General features: G+C 42.2%; 1 protein-coding gene across 1 annotated transcript in view; it reads right to left on the bottom strand.

Moving 5' to 3' along the window:
- The window catches only part of nicn1 (nicolin 1), an 18,307-nt gene extending 17,510 nt beyond the window's left edge, over window positions 1-797 (bottom strand). Inside the window, exon 1 of the mRNA XM_020531127.2 lies at window positions 633-797. The gene's annotated coding sequence lies outside the window, so the exon portion shown is untranslated. The remainder of the gene's footprint in view (window positions 1-632) is intronic.
- Between the last annotated feature and the right edge of the window lie 16,219 nt (window positions 798-17,016).

Here is a 17,016-nt window from a genome sequence, read left to right as displayed (position 1 = left end):
GCTCCTCTGATGCTGCCTGACCTGCTGTGTTCCTCCAGCTCCACATTATATTGACTTTGAGCACATATAACAAGCAGAAAACACATCAGGATGTACTGTGTATTTTTCTTCCTACTTCCATCAGCAATTACGGTAGTGGACTTTACAACCATTTGGCAAACTGGCAGAGATTCACTAGTCCTATTGCCAGCTTTCTTTGCATGGAATAAATTCAGTTTGCAACCAAACTTTTCCAATACTCCCAGTATTCGCATTTCCATACAGTGACTTTCAGAGATGAAGGCTCAGGGACCACACATCCTTTCCACATCTTTCCTTACAATGTGTCCAGCTTTGTATGTGCAAGAAAACAAACTAAAACATAGGGAATATCGACTACATAAAGGATTTGGTCAAACATTGCTGGTATCAGGAACAGGAATCTCCACTTTGTATCCAGTCGTCAGAAATTATGTTGATAATAGATTATATAATAGTAACAAACCTTATTTTTAAAAAATCCTAGAACAAAACCGGCTAATAATGGCCACATTGATCTGAATGGATTGGGCCCAAAACCCACCTAATTCCAACAGTAATTATATATGTAGAAAATGATAGGGCTTCATTTTAAATAAAATACATATCCTTACCGTCACTTTACAAATTTCGGAATAAGATATAGCAACTACTTTCCAATATTACGTGAACTGAACCGGGATTACTGTATTAAAGAAGCAAATAAGGTCAAAACAGAGCGCGACCATGGCTACAGATCACGTGGTCCCGACAGGGGCGGGGTTACGCGTGAATCCGCCCTGCGCGGTGACGTCAACGCCAAGCGTGTAGGTCACGTGGGGCTGGTCCGTTGGAAAAGGCGCGATGCTGCACGTGATGTAGATCACGTGGCTGCTGCCTATAAATACAGGGTTCGCCAAGTCCCGCGCTTAAAAGCGAGAGGAGGTGCGAAGCGTGATGTTGTGATGGAGCTTGTTGGGCTGGCTCTAATTTTAAATACGCCATCAACTGCAGGGGTTAATTTCAAACTTAAAAGAAAGTCATTCACGCAGTGGCATGTTGTGGCACCAATTTAGCTAAATTAATGAAGCGATTGGCGTTGTCCGATGCCATCGAACCAGTTCAACTGAGGCTCCAATTTTTCTCTTCGCGCTTCTCGAGATATTTTACAAGCTGGCTTCAGTTTAGAGAGACTTTGAAAGCTTGCCTGAAACCAGCATTTGTTCATTTTACACTTAACTCACCTACATTCAATAACACTTCAAAAAAATCTGTTCTGAGGGCTAAACTGCATAGGCAGTCTATGTAAAACTAACAGCTGACCAACAGGTGACATAAATGTCTAAGGAGAAATTATGGGAAACAACAGAGTAGGCTGTAAACGTTCTGAAATTGGATATCAAAACCTGAGGCATGAAGTGATAATGCCTGATGGCTAATCTTCCTCAAATTTGGTTACAAAGGCATAAAATGTACCAGATGGCTGTTCATTTAAAAAAAAAATGTCAGGAGATTCCAGTAGGTCTGGCAGCATCAGAAAACACAATTAAAATTTAAAATGCAAAGACATTAGTTGGAATGACTGAACTGCAGCTCTGATAGATTTTAGTGTTCTAGTGCTTTGTCGAGAGCTGACATGAGGATCTTGAGGCTTTTCTGGAGGTTACCTCTTGCAGTCTTTCAAACTGAGGAGGAGTTGGTATTCTGAAGCTGGCTAGTCCAATTCTGTTTCAACTTAACACTGTTGAACCTTACCCTTCTTTGAGGTGGTAAATTTCAGTGTTTTACCACTTTGTCAACTCTTCAGCCATCATTACATAACAAAAACTGAATTAGGTGCAGCCTTTGATATCCTTGTTGTTAGGGTGATCAGCCGAGATGTCAATTCAAAACATGAAATGTCTTGCAAATGGTGAATCATGGTGACCAATAGCTCCTTAATGGATGTTGAAACGGTGCTTTTTAATGCAGTTGTTTAGTAAATGCAACATGGCAATGCAAAGCTTAAAATTCTGACAATTGGTGCTAATCTGCCTAACCATTGTCTGCTTAACTATTTGTTCAAGTATTTTTTTCTACTCCTTTGCTTTCACTCCACTTTGAATTTCTAACAGATTTGTCTGTTTTGGTCTATATCTAATTTTTGGCAAACTCCCAAGTTTATGTTGCCTGGAACATGATAAATCAAGGTCATTTCTTGAACTTCATTGTTCAAGTGTTAACTCCAACTCATCAACTTAATCCTCTGGACCACATAAAGAATATTAAAAAGCATTTCTGTAACTTATGTTCAAGTTTCTACAAAGTACTATGGTGTTCAAGACATGTCGTTATAATGAAGTCTTGTGTAGTGCATGCTGACTGTTTGTTTACCAGAGTCCTACAATGCAAAATAAATCATATGGGGTACCATTTGAGAGAACTGACCAAAATATCAACTGTTGAACTGTCCATTTATTCAAATGGAATGTTTAATTGGAATATTTAGTGCTTGAATTATGAAGCAAAAATAAAGTTTAAACTTGACAGAAGACTCGGGCAGATAGAGACCTAGCAAGTTGGTTGTGAATTCACAAATATCTGTGGAGGGTGCTGCATTAAAAGAAGCAAGTCAATGTTCATGCAGTCATGCTATGGAAGCCAAATGAATACATACAAAACTAATGTGGCTTTCTTAACTAATCTCATACCCTAACAATGCAATGTGGAATTGCACATTTGTTTTCTTTGGGCATTTTGTCATTTTAAATATATGGAATGTATAGTTGAAAAGGTTGCAGGTTTACTAATTAGCAGATTACCAAAAAGCTCTATATAAGAAATGGATAATGCAGTGTAAAAGGATTTGGATTAATGCAGATATTATGCACAATCAAATTTAATACAGCAATATAAAAATGCACTTGTTAGAGGGACACCATTTGCAATAGGAAGATTTGACTCTGTAATTCAATAACTTAGTTGGCTGCCCAATCTTTGGAGTGAAGAGTAACAATTTTTTTTTTGAAAGCTCCAAAATTTGATGGCAGATCCATGAGTAGAAACCTGGAGACTGTTCTTGGAGTTGGTGTTTGGGTGAGACAATATCTGAATAATTTCCATGCATTACTTGTTGCACTTGGGAGAGATTCGTTAGTTTGCAAACAAAAGTAATAGAAACAAGAATTTCAGTCATAGTTGGGGATAATGAAAGATTAGGAAATCTCAAGCAAGACTCAAATGTTCTCTGAAAGTGAATGGATTCTTTTTTGAAAAAGAACGACAGCTGAAACTATTTGTTGAATATTCCTACTTGAAAACCATACCTCATAGAGGTTGTGGAAGGTTACTTAAAGAAATGCTGGAGAATTACTGAAGTTAATATCATAGATGGTGAAACACTGGTGAAGGGTATCCACCACCTTCAAAATTCAGTGTGCCATTTGAGTAGCTAAGTTGCCTTGGATGGTGACCAGTTTTGAGTATTGTTGGAACTGCACTTCTCCAGGTAAATGGAGTATTCTATTACACTGACGTATGTTGACTTTAGATGCAGTAGGTAGTGTGCTGGAAATCAAGCCTTTCTATTCCTGGGATCATAAAAGCTTTAAAGCATGCAGCATTACCTAACTCAACGTCCCCTTTAGACACAGGTTGATAGAAAGCATGGATTAGGTTTCAGAATTTGAAGAATGCATATTAAAAATAAATGTATTCTGGCTGAAGATGACTGGTTGTTAATTTGGGTCTACCAGTTTAAAACTTAACCCACTTATAACACTTACTTACACTCCCACGGAGCTATGAAGAAAGATAATGTGGGGAGAAAGACAGGCTGGGAAGCCGGTTTACCCTTCCGTGTCCACAGAGCCTGCTGAGATGATCCTTTTGCTGATCAGAATGCTGCTTCTCAATCTTCCTTCACCAGATACTTGCCTCCTGTTCACAGGAGGCATGTGGTGACCAGTGCATACTCCCAAAAGGAATCTGACTTAATAATTAGAAGTCACAGCTTTTGGCTTGAGATTTTTTTTTTATGCAGAGCAGAAACAGCTCTTTTCCCAGAGGTCTGACTGCTTCTATGAATGTTCACATCTCAACTTCTATTTGGTATCATAGATAGGTGTTGGGCAGGCAGAGATCTTTGTGAGTGATGGTGTGTCTCATTTCCTAAAAAAAAATTCCTGCAAAATCTTAATCAATTAGATGCCACATCAAAACTCAATATTGACTTTTCATGAGGCCTTTACATTTGCAGTGATGACAAGCTACAACTTGATACTGACACTCATCTGTCCTTCATAAGAACAAGTAGTTGTAATCTTCCAAATGAGGTGTATATCCTTCAGATGTTTTTGAAATGCTTCATCAGGTTTATAAACCCTTAGGCAAACTGATTATTTGGGTGATGGATTCTAACAAATTTGGCTTGGCCTCAATTATTTGATAGTTGTGCAAGTGTGCCGTAATTGCTCCACTATTTTTAAAAAAATCCAATTCCTTTTTATAGGCCTTTGATCTGTCCTAGTTCTAAATGGTCCCCTCCATAGAAGGCTCCCTGGAATTGCTGGTTTCGTTACAGGTCTTCTGGTTTGTCCTAATCCAAAACTGTTCTTGTTGGCGTACTAAATGCTGTCACTGCAGCATCGTCATCGGCCTGAGTGCCAAAACATTTTGCAATCTTCTTTATTAAAGCTTTGTCCAACTTAGGCAACAGCACAAAAAAGGGTTAACTTCAATTCATTCAATGTTTAGCTGCTGGCTAGCGTGCATCTAAAGACCAAGAACAGTACAACATAGTAACAGGCCCTTGGCCCACCAAATCTGCAATGATTCATGATACCTTTTTCAAACTAAAATGCCTTCCTAAATGAAAACCTTTTCCCTCCATACGGCCCACGTCCCTTTTATTCAACATATTCATGTGTCTGGCAAGATGTCTTCTAAATATTGGTATTGTATCTGCCTCCACCACACTTCAGGCAGTGCATTCTGTGCACTTAGTGACTGCCTTTCATAAAAGAAAAGTTGCCTCTTGCATCTACCTTTTTTTAAAAAGTCTTTTTTACCTTAATCCAATGGCTCCTAGTCAGTTATTGACATGGTTATTACCCTGGTTAAAATACTGACTATCCATGCTTCTCAATCTTGTAAACTTCTATCGGGTCACCCTTTTGCCTCTGTTCAAGTAAAAGCAAACCAAGTTTGCCCAATCACTACTCATAACTAATATACTACAAACCAGGCGACATCCTGCTGAACTATTGTTTCTGTCTACATCTGTCAGCACCTCAAAGTCTTCTCATTTCATCTGACAGTGTGGGGACCAGAACTGTGCACAATATTCCAAGTGTGGCTTCACTAAAGTTCTTCTATACAGTTGTATTGGATGAAGGCAAGCTTTCTATGTAACCACCTTAACCTTTAGTATAGCTGCTTGGAGGGAACGGTGGACCTGTACACCTGGGTTCTTCTATATGATATATTACTAAAGATTCTGCCATTTACTGTATACTTGACTCTTGCATTAGACCTTCCAAAATGCATCACTTTCATTTGTCTGGATTGTACTCCAATTGGTATTCTCCACCCAAGTCTCCAGTGTATCTATATGCTGATTGCCTTATTACATGTACTCAAACTTCGTAATCAGGTAATTTTGTCTTGTTTTGAAGCAGATCCCCATTCATGCTTCCAGGCCTGCCAGATAATCTAGATAACAGTAATGCCTGGTGGTGAAAGTTGGAGCAGTTACTTGGTGGTTGGCAGCAGTTTTTATTTTGCCATTATTCTGGCTTACTTAACAGCCATACACTGCCGTGCTCTGTGAATACCACCCTCTTCACCTATGGTCCACAGACTGGCCATTGCCAAATCACCAGGCTCACAAGATGTCCCTGATCTTTGGACAAATACTCAGCATTTCAGCCACTGGGGACTTAACGTTGGAGTTCGGGGATATTTAGTGCACCTTGTATGCATCTGCCTGTTTGCTTTAAAAAGCTGTAGGGAGACACTTGCTTTTTTAGCACTCGCTCACTCTGCACTCCCTTAAAGACTGCCACCTCTGGCTTGTAGATAGAGGCAGACAGCTTGTCACTGTCCACAGCATTAAATATGTCACCGTTTAGCTCCCAGATTTAGGCACTAAATTCAGGGGGCAGTATGTTGATGTCCCAAGGAAAGCAGGAAGCTGAAGTCTGTGGGTGGGATAATGACAGGAGTACATTCACAGGGGAGACTAGAACCATACTTGTGGAAGTTCCTTGTTAGATAAATAATGAGTTAGTCCGGTCTGGGCATGGATAGTGAGGACAAGGTTCAGGGTGTAGTATGGTAACTTATTGTTACATGTAATTATGGAACTACAGTAGAATGTGTATTAAGTTGCCATAATTAATTCAGTGCCATTTTATTTACTTACATAATACGTACAAACTGAAGTCAATATTGTTCTGACTGTCATCTTGATCAAGTGGCTGTGGGATATGCCTTATTCCACACCTGCCAAAGTTTCCCTGAGGCTGTAACAGCAAGGAGGAAGTGTGCTGAAGCAGCCCCCACCACTGCTAACCAGACCCAGAATGTCACTTCCGCCTAAAGCAGCCTCACCATCATCAATACGCCAGCTGCTGCCGTAGCCAGGAGACTGTCCCAAATCTCAAGGACCAGGGTCTGTTCACAATTTGCAAGGATCGAGGGATCATTCACACTGCTGCTGCTGGTTGATTGCACTGCAATGGCATAGGAAAAGAACAAACCCCAATCCAGTTAATGCAAGCAGCTTCAGACTTGTAGAAACATTTATTTATTCCTTCCAGACTGAGTCTTTGGATATTGGATGATTGGTTAAGTGGAGAGAAGTAGAGGGAGCAAAACAGCAGCAAGTCTACAAGCTTGTGACCAGCAGCAGAAATGGCTACGAGACTGGTTAAGAGCTACAGTCAAGATAGTTTAAACTCTAACCTAGGTTAAGACAGCAGCCAGGACAAGTTGTGACCTGTCCTGTAACCTGTGACTTGCAGTATCATGTCTTAAGCAAATAAGAGGGGGTGGGGCCATCGTCTGTTAGGTGGCCCCACCATTATTACTTTATATGAAGCAGCTATGTGGCTGTTGTAGAATTTGGTATAAACACTTTAGAGTTGTTTACCATTAAATTGTATTGGCTGGGATTGAAAATAGCGATTTAGGTTTAAGTCGATTATCAGCTGACTGCTAGAGACGTCATCCTCTGGTTAGCCTTGGTCCTACTTTTTACTGACTAATTCAACATCCAACTTGATACCAGTCTGGAAGATAGCAATATCTCCAGTACTGATAAGTCTGCAGTGTTTTTAGAACAGCAACTGGGTTATTTTTCTGGCCAGTTAAACATGAACATTAGTTTTTCCATAACTTCTCCTCCTCTGGAATTCTAAGCCCTGGGAAGAAATCTGACATGAATATCAACTTTTTCCATAACTCCTCCTCCCGGAATCTGAAAAAAAGCCTGAAGTCTGGCAACAATTTAAAAGCATCTGTATGGCAGTTTTGAAAGCTCCTCTTTTCCATAACTCCTCCTCCCCTGCAATTGAAGTGAGTCCACAGCCGCCTTCTAAGTTGAACTCCTCTTAAACCTTCCTGATTGAAGCTAAGTGGAAAGCATTCCTGCACGTTGACATTTTATACTATGTGTCTATGTATTTCAGAACGATATTATTGAACCAAATATCCTGCATGATACATAACATTTCAATTTGAAAATTCAGGATGCAGTAATTTTTTGATTCAATGAGATTTATTCGTCAATGGTCAGACTCACTTGACCCAATTGTTAACGGCTTCATGCCCAGTCGATAGTGCCAACATTTCAGATTCCCAAGAAGCCCAAATGGGGACAGTGTCATGGACACTGAATTACCCCACACTGACAAAATGGGGAACTGTGGGTCTGTAATGTGAAAGTTTTGTGAAGTTATTGCAAGAACTCATAATTGACCTGGCCGTCAATCTGCAATCCACCCCCTTCCCCAAGCCGACTCTTGAACCTGACAGACAAAAGTGTAGAGTTGGGTTTATTGTCACGTGTACTCATGTGAGTGCAGTGAAAAGTTTACAAAGTCACCACTATGGCACCTAGGTACGAAATCTTACAAATAAATTAGAAAAATAAGTTCAGACCTTCAAGCAGAGACAGCACTGGGCCTCCTCTCAGCCACCCGTAGAGTCCTTGCTGTGGGCCCGCTGAAGCCCTTCTCTGGGCACCAAGTTTCATTGTAGCCTGAGTGGCCTGAGTTCTCGAGTCCAGGCTCCAGGCCGAATGAAGCCGGAGTCCTTGATGCTGACACCATTGCTGCCAATGACCCTCTGGTTCCCCACAACAGGAGAAGATAAAGGAGAGGGAGAAGGATGTAGCTGGCTTGGAGTATACGGGCTCAGGAGCCATCGCACCACCATGCCACCACTGGCTACTTTTGGATGTTAGATATTAGGTTAAAAAGAAAAAGATGGTAAGCCAGTGGCTCGACTTAGTTCAACAGGAATTGCATAATGAAAAAGCTGAAGCCTTGGAAAGAGTTAATGAGTTGACTTGGGTTGGTTTGATCTTCTAGGCACTCGGGTCACGATAGTCTTATCAACCAGACTCTGACGATATTGTTCCTTGTTGAAACAATTTGCTATTCAATCTTTTTTGCTCTAGTCACAGTTCTGTTTTTGCTTCGAGCAGTGTCCCTGTGGTTCCTTGCACGCGGGGCACTTACTGTGTGTCTCCTTTTAGGAGCAATCCTTTCTCCGTCTTCACTTAGCTGTTGACCCCTTACACAAAACTTGCAGGGTCTGGCTTTACAATTCCGGCCTCTTGATTTCTTTTTAGATTGTAACTTGTTACTGGTTCTTTTCGTATCTGTTACAAGGTCGTAAGGTTAAACTCCCTCTTAGTTTTGGCTTTCTGCGGTGTAGGGGGTTACTGATGGCTGATTCTTGTTCCCAAGTGTCAAATGCCTATTGGAGGAGGAGGGAGTGGGCTTAACTCCATGATACTTGAACAGAAACCAGTCTAGACTGAGTTTTGTAATTAACATTAAAAGTTAGTTATGAAAGGAAAAGTTAGAATAGGTAGGCTTTATACTGGCTTTCTTGAGTGAAAAGTCAGATTGGAAAGTTCTCTACCTATGCTGCACCTTGCTTGGAATTTTGGACATTGTACAAATTAAAGGCTAATCGTTAACTCAAGATACTCAACTTGTATGAACTCAAACTTGCAGTGAATGATATTAAAATACACATTACCTAAGAAGTGACAGTTTTTAATAGAGAATCTTGTGGAGAGTGAGGTAGTTGCGGACTTTGAGAAACTATTTTTCCATAACTCCTCCTCCTCTGGATAGCTCTCCCATTCTATATTTTAAAAATAGCTTGCTTTGGATGCTTAAGTGGGCTTACTGTTGTACTGAAGTTGGCAACAGATTGAGATGATTTGAGTTTTCAGTTACATGACAAGGTAAGCTTTACTAGTCTGCTAAATAGTTCTTGAATGCTTTGATACACTAAAATTGCTAGACAATCAAATGTCTAGGGATGCAATAAATCCTTTTATTTTGGGAGTGTTTTTCTGTTAGATATCTAAGTGTAAGGTCAAATGAAAAACTTTATCCAAAATGGATTTATGTATTAAATCTTCAAAAAAATCTTTAAATGTTGAAATCTTTGAGGAAATCACTTCAGTTGTTAGACCCTGAGTATTCTCACTCATTTCAACACATGCTGTTACCCTTTTCACCCTTGGGTTTTCCTGGGAGTGAACAGATCTCCGTATTGATGCTATCTAATTCTTTGATAATTCCTCGCTGATGAGGATGACTGTTCACCTCAGTGAGTCTGTAGTGGCTATACAGTTTGATATGGCTGCAGCAGGTTCTGTCACACCTGGGACAGGTGGAGGACACAGGAAAGTGTGGGTGGGACGTGGCTGTGGTAGCGCACCCCTTTCGTAGTTTTTTGGCTGGCTTCTGTTTTTGCCCGATGATAAGTCTCGGTGCTCAATACCTTCCTGGATGTTGCTCCTCCACCTGGGACAGTCTTTGGGCCAGTGATTCCCAGGTGTGTGTGGAAATGCTGTACTTCACCAGTGAGGCCTTGAGGGTATCACTGAAGTGCTTTCTCTGTCCACCTGAGCTTCCGAAGCTGGGAGTAGAGGCACCTGCTTGGGGGGAGTGGTGGTGTGTCGGTCGTGCCCAGGAAATGCCGAGCCTGTCATAGTCAATCAAGGATGGTCAGTTCCTTGCTGCTGGGGATGTTGGCCTGGTTAAGGGTGGTGATGTTGGGTCTGTCTTCTTAGCAGATTGCCTATGCAAAACCCTGCAATGTTGGTGGTACTGACCTGGTGCCTTGAGATTGTGCTGGTGCACTGTCTGTTTCAGAGCCATATAGAAGCACAGGAACCACCACAGCGCTGTAAACTCTGATCCTGGTGTCAACAGATGTAGTCCTTGACCACACTTCCTGAGGCAGCTGAAGGTTGTGCTAGCACACTGGAGGAGCTGCTTTGACTGAAGGGACACTCTTGGGTATTGGAGGTGGCCAACATTCTCTAAAGACATCCCTGCGGACCTTGATGATCGAGGGTTCCCCAATGCCAAGTCAGGTTGGCGGAGGGCTTTAGTTTTCCGGGATTTGGGGCAGGACTCATGATCTCCCGTGGCTCCGTGAAGGTGTTGATGATAGTCTGGACTAAATTCTGAGATAGCCACGTACACAAACGTTAGCTGCATACTGCAATCGATAACACTTGTTGTGGGGTGTATTTGGTTTTGGCTTAAAGGTGACTGAGGTTGAGTTAACTTCACAAGTTCTGTAGATTAGCTCTATTCCAGCGGGGGTTTGTTGCTGGTGAACCATTGCAGTGGGGTAGATTGAGAGCAGTGATAGGGTAGGGTGATGACGAACCCCTGTTTGACACTGGTCCGAACAGGAGGAATAGATTGGTGGAACAATTTGCCATTAGCAGAAAGCTGCTTTGTAGTGCTTCCTGATGGCATGCTCTAGCCATTGATTGCTTGCACAAAGCTGCAGGGTCTGGCTTTCCAACTCTGGCCCCTCATTTTGATTTCCGAACTGTAACTGTTTACTGGTTCTTCTGTACTTGGCGGTCATGCTACAGGGTGCAACAGTGTGTGGGTCCTGCATGCAGGCACAAAGGTATTTCTGAGCTATTTGTCCAATGTTAAGCCTTGACCCCCACATCCTCTCTGTGCTGTCTTCTGTTGCTGACAAAGAAAAGGGGCCTGCTGGGAGGCTTAGATATGCCAAGGGTCAGAGGGTGAAGGGAGTAGCCACCACCTCAGTATCCTGCGTGCAGTTTGATCACTAGCTAGATTCCTCATTTTTGGTACTATCCTGTTTCTCCGTGTGAGGGCAAGGCAGCTGGACTGGGCTAACCATTTCCAATCACTGCCATGCCCTTGGGTTGTGAAAATGGGTTTCAGCGGGTATCCAACCACTGGAAGTTGTTGGGAGTGCTAGCAGCCTGAATAGCTTGCCGTATATATGTGGTCCTCAGCAGCCTCTGATTCCACGCTGACAGGATTAAGCTCATTCTGATATCTGTGTTGGGGTGCTGCCAGAGGTAACCTAGTTTCTAAGGGGACCCAGCACTGACTGTCCTCCCCTCCAAGCTTAAGGCTTTCTGGGGGAGATAGGTTAATGTCAAGTACTTGGGTGAAATGAAGAATGGTACTTGCTGGGACATGGATGTTTGTGTCCCCCAAGAGCAAGAATTCTTTGCTTGACAGGAGCATTGCTTTCCCAGTTTGCACAGTGTGTTCTGCAATGATGTAAGATGGCTGACTGGGTTAGACACAAATGGATGGCACAGCTGTTAATGCTGGCACATATGGGTGGAAAGGGCATGAGGTGGTGTGACAGACCCCTATCCATTCTATTTGCAAAACCCAAGCAGAGCTCCTGCCTAATGCCAGCACTCTGTGGTGGGCAGCTGGCAATTAGAAGTTGTGTAGATGTAAAGAACAAAGGTTTCAGTGCAGATTTTTGCTGAGTGACATATATTCTGGGTACAGCCCGTGGTAATGTGAAAATCAGATTAAAATTAGTTCAATTCATTCTCACATACTTCAATGAGTAAAGTGAAAAGTTTCGAAGTTGCTGCTTACAGCACCATCTTAGGTATAAAGGTACCTAGGTATGCTTCCTTCAGTTTAGAAGATGTAGCTAGTGCAGCGGTGTCACTAACGCGTGGTAGCATGAGAGGTACAGAGTCCTTAGAACAGAGGAATGAAGGAAAAGTTATGCTGCAGTTGTACACCGTATAACTGTAGGTCAGGAAAAACAAAGTTAAAAAGACAAACATCACAGTCTTGCTCCAAGGTTTCTCAGGAGCACACTAGCGCAGGGGGCCTTTACTTGGTCTGACTGCTGGCTGCCGTCATACCACCCAATCGCACCCCTGCCTCGCCAGCCACCGCATCCCCACTGAGAGTGGCAGGGGGCCTGGTGTCTGAGACAGTTGGAGAGAATCTTCAGAAGGGAGGAAGAAGAAATGGGTGGAGGGGACAAGCTTTGGCTGGAGCATTCCACTCTGCTGCCATCTTTAAAGGAAGTGTATGGGTTAGGATTAGCAACTAATGCGGCAAACTTGGTAGGATGCAGAAATCTTCCAAACAAAAGATTTAGCATAACACATACGTAACCAGAAGAATGTGAAATTCAGCCCTTTGTCTCTCAACTACCTTTTATTTCACAGCTCCTGCCCTCATCATTGTTCATTTTCAGTCTACTGATCTTTGGTCTGTGATTTTTCTTCACCTAGAGTTTCTGTCTCTTTAGAACCTCAGTAAGCTTCATGGGCTTTCTATTGTGAAGCTGTTTGTCACTTGGTTATAATACAATCGCTTGGGCCTATATCTCCCCACTACCTCCAGCAACTTCCTTTTCATTGTAATCCCTTCTTCACCCTGATTACTTGCCTGCTTTGGTAGGGGGAAAGGATAAAGGATTTTTGTGGATCAGTTCGTCGTTGTTAGCTATACCTGATGCTTGTCTCTAATGGAGCCTTCTGGTCTTCAACTTGGGTTTAGATTTCTGAAAGCTTTGTGTATAATATTTATGATGCCCCAACTGACCAGTCAAAATATACAGATTCCATGTAGGTTTGCTTAGGCTGTTCCCCTTAAGTTTCCAAACTACGCCTGTAATATTAAACTAACATAATCTCAATAATTTTCCAGAAGTGTTACAATCTAGCAAAACCTTCACTGAAAGTGATGTATTAATGTCATGGGCTGTGTCCAGTTAACTTGAATCAATTAATTTGCTTTGCTACCATTTCATGCAACAGACGATTACTCTATAATTCTTCTGAAATTTTGGCAGGGAATGTATATATTTCCCTGCAAGACTTCAGACTAAAGATGGGTTTTCCCACTTCTGCACTATATGGTGTCTTTTCAGTCTCCATTCTCAGGCCAGTATCAAGTCAATTCCTTCTCTGCATCTGTTTCTCTGCTTAATCTCTTCAAGCCTCTTGAATTAATGTTCAAGTTGCTGTATGCACAGTTAACTTATCATTATGTGGATGATTATGCCTTTGTCATGCAATAATCAGCCTGCTAGACATCTGGACTGTTAAACATATCAGGTACACGAGAGTTCTCCTGTATGTACATAACTGGAGATTTGTAAATGATTTGAACACAGATTTGTCCTCACCCAGATGTTGGTGGAGGTGGGAATCGTCGCAGTATTGAAGATAGTCCAAGTGGGCAGCTGCCAGTGTACCGGCGCACACCTCCCGGAAGTGATAGAGCTGGTCACATCATCTGAACATTAATAGAACAGAACCCCCTGTTGATGAATCCCACAACTGGAACTGCCCTCTGTGATATGTGTGCAGTCAGTCATTACGGTTTTCTAGCATGGGACGGATCATCATTGACATTTCATGACGGATGACAAAGAAATGGTCTCCACCACCTGCAGCACCCTTGGAATTTACACAAGTAATCCATTACTCTTGGTCAGCATTGAATTCCAAAGTCATTACTGCTGACTTCACTGAGGCTGTTGTTGCAAGTGGACAGTGAAATGATGTCAGTGAGACATGGCTCCCAAGAATTTGCTGTTCAAAATGACACTGACTGCCCGCCCGTGGGCGTTGTTCCAGCTATTTTCCAGTTGCAAGCAATGGCAGGGAACACAGCTCACAGTGGGCTCTGTCAGCATTTGAGACCCTGCCTCGTTGCCAGGTACCAACTCGTATCCTGTTCACCTCCCACTGTCCTGATAACCCAGTTCTACCCATCATCTTGCACTAGCAGGCTTTTAAAACTTAAAGTTGCGCAAGGGATGCTAAGAAATGACATGATCCACTTGGTACTGTATAATTACTAGTTCACTTCAGTATCTGGCTGAAGCACCACTTGAAGCAGTATAATAGATTTACCTTATCAAGTTGAAAAAGAACCGAGAATTGGAGACAATAAGGACTGCAGATGCTGGAAGTCAGAGTCTATAAATGTGAGGCTGGAAAAGCACAGCAAGTCAGACTGCAGAGGACAGGAATATCAAATGTTTCAGGTTGAAGCATTGACTTTGCTCCTCTGATACTGTCTGACCTGCTGTGCTTTCCAGCTTCACCTACAGACTGAAAAAGAAATGACATGGTCTGCCTCTCCAGCATTTATAACTGCAAAACTGGCCATGTGGTGAAAATGCCTTCTTAACACAAATGAATAGCAAGTAGTGCAAAGAATAGAATAGCCTGTATCGTTCTATATTCAATCAGTGTAGTGAAAAGTTTATACGTCACCAATTAACAGTGCTGACTTCGATACAAAAGTACTTAGGCACAGTTTTTTTAGTTAGTAGATCTTACGCAATAGAGAAATAAAATATCCACTAACAAAAATTAACATTTAGTAAGGCAGACAATGCTGGAACCTAGCGTCCAGTCTGCACTTGCTGCACACAGTGCCAGAGCCAGAATCTCCACTGCGGGAGGCCAGGAAATAGTCATGCCAGGAGGTCCCTGTGGGAGGTGGTCAGGACGCTACACTGGGAGGCCGCTGCACCAGGTTGGGAGGTCACCGTCGGCCTGGAATCAAAGGAATCAGAAAAAGAAAAGCACTGAAAGGAAAAAAAGAACAAACAGACTGGACAAGCTCCTGCTAGAGCGCCCTACTCCACTGTCATCTTGCAACATACTGCAACAAAGGTTGCCTGTATTTGAGTACATGGCAACACAAATTTGCCTCGAGCCATCTGTACTGTTCACGATTGTCAAATAACCTTTGATCTCTTGTCTTCAATTTGTGGGAATCTAGAACAAAAGTCATTTTTAGTTCTATTTCTATGAAAAAGGCTTTTAAGTCGCTGTATCTGGTGTCCATTATCAATATCAGACATACAGCATATGGGTTCTCAAGGTTGGGAAAAGAAACGCAGGAACCATACTTTGCACTGCAGAAATCCAACATAAAAGCTGCCTAATCTGTGGCCAAGGGTTGTTGACTGTGAATTTATATGTGCACAGCACAACCTGGGTAAACCAGTAAAGGTCTGGATGGCACACTAACTATGTCCAAATGGGCCTTGGGCGAACCTTCAGAGATTCCACCCAAGTCTGTTAACAAAACAGTGGGAGAAGGAAATACTGTTTAGTAATCGTAGATCAATTTACTGGCGTGTCAAAACCTTTGCCAACAAAGCTCTACAGTGCCCACATTAGTAGCAAGAAATATTTCTGTGATGATTTATTCTCCAAATTACATTAGATGAGGGAAGACACTTATCCAAGAAGTGTTATTGAAGTAAACCTATAGTCACCCACGATGCGTCCACATGCCGCAGAACCTCAACGCTGAGGGATGGTAGACAGGATTAATTCTCATATTACCACTAATGGAGATACAGTGAAAGATGCTGTGTTGTGTGCTATATAGGCAGATCATTACTACACAAAGTGCATCAGGGTAGCAGAACAGGGTGCAGAATGTGCTGTTACAGCTGCAGAGTGAGAAATAGAGGTCTGATCAAAAGACTGATTAAACAATGGGGAAGAAACTGTTCAAATCACACACGTGAATTCAAACATTTGTCCTCCTGATGGAACAATTGTAGCTGGGCTGGCCAGGGGTCTTTGATTTATGTTAGCAGCTTTCCTAGGCAGTGTGAAGTGTAGATATGGACTTGATGGATGGACAGCTAGTTTGAGATGTACTCGGTCGTGTTTGTGATTCAAGTTTCTTAGTGTGTTGGGAAGAGCAGTTGCCAAACCACAATATAATGTATCCAGACAGGATGTTTTCTAAGGTGCATGTATAAAATTGGTGAGAGTCCTTGTGGACATGCAGAATAGAAAACACCTTGAAAATAATAAAGCTAAAGCCACAACAGAAACAGGAAAGGTGATGGATCAGTTGGATCCCTTGCATTCTGGTGAGACTGCGGGCCATCCTAAATTAGACAACCGGCCTAACGCTGTTAAAATGAATTAATGACAGTGGCCATGGGTTAATTCAGGGACAGTGAAACTCCCCAAGGATAGAATAGGAGGAGGAGCTGAGTTGGCTTGTGAATATACAGTATGTAACCTACCTTTTGTGGGACTTGGTGCCAGGAGGTAAAGGATCAGCAAGCAGTGAGGGACTTCAAATTAGAATTAGCTTTATTGTAATTTGCACTCCGTTGAATGCAGACAAAATTTTACAATGCAGCCACTTGGTACTATCTTTGGTACAAGATTCCTAGGTACAGATAGTTAAGTGATTGGTACAAAATTGCAAGATTAAAGTCCAGCACAAGAATAAAAAGGATAAAAAGCACTCTATTTACAGTCTTTTCACCCCAGTCCATGTCAGCACCTAGCCTCCAGAGACCACGCTGGGCTTAAACTTTGGAGGCCTTGACTCCCAACTCTACCCCTGGTCCAGACTGTCCCTTTTCTGTTCCCCTCCGGAATAAGTTTTTTGTTTAGAAAACAAAATTCAAAAGAAGGAGAAAAGGATAAATCTGCCACCATTTGCTGCAAAATTTTACAAAGCA

Source organism: Rhincodon typus, chromosome 16, assembly GCF_021869965.1.
Source record: "Rhincodon typus isolate 14 chromosome 16, sRhiTyp1.1, whole genome shotgun sequence".
In the NCBI taxonomy this organism is placed as follows: domain Eukaryota; kingdom Metazoa; phylum Chordata; class Chondrichthyes; order Orectolobiformes; family Rhincodontidae; genus Rhincodon; species Rhincodon typus.
This window is presented reverse-complemented; position numbering and strand designations above follow the sequence as displayed.